The 451-nt window shown below is 61.2% G+C and overlaps 1 protein-coding gene across 1 annotated transcript in view; it reads right to left on the reverse strand.

Moving 5' to 3' along the window:
• Positions 1–451, reverse strand: part of ETV7 (ets variant 7) — a 6,723-nt gene that overhangs the window by 293 nt on the left and 5,979 nt on the right. The window lies entirely within an intron of this gene.

Raw genomic sequence — 451 nt, forward strand, 5'->3', positions numbered from 1 at the left:
GCCATCCCTGGAGGCATTCAAGGTTTGGGGAGCCAAAGCCACGGCCAGGCTGGCTGGGTGCTGGAGACGGTTGTGTTTATGTGGACCACAACGGTCCCTTCGAGCCAACACCAGCCACCTGGGTGCAAAACTATCTGCAGTTTTGGATCTGAACCACGACAGGGGCGATGAGGGCAGCGACTGCTCCCTGCACCCACCACGGTTGGACAGATGTCACAGCCAACACACAGCCTCGGAGGAAATCTCTCGGCCTGGTTGTGTGGTGTCCCTGCTCCAAGAGGCTGGGGGCTCCAGCCCCCAAAGCAAACTCTATTTTTCTGGGACCTGCCTGTGTGCCACCGCCCCTGGACTTCAGCCATGGCAAAAGTCACCGATGCCGTGCGCTCTCCCTCCCCACACACCCACAACAAACACCCCGGCGCGAGTGGCGGGGGCGCCGGCGTCTTTCTCA

The sequence above is a fragment of the Buceros rhinoceros genome, unplaced genomic scaffold, assembly GCF_000710305.1.
Source record: "Buceros rhinoceros silvestris isolate BGI_N320 unplaced genomic scaffold, ASM71030v1 scaffold18699, whole genome shotgun sequence".
In the NCBI taxonomy this organism is placed as follows: Eukaryota; Metazoa; Chordata; class Aves; order Bucerotiformes; family Bucerotidae; genus Buceros; species Buceros rhinoceros.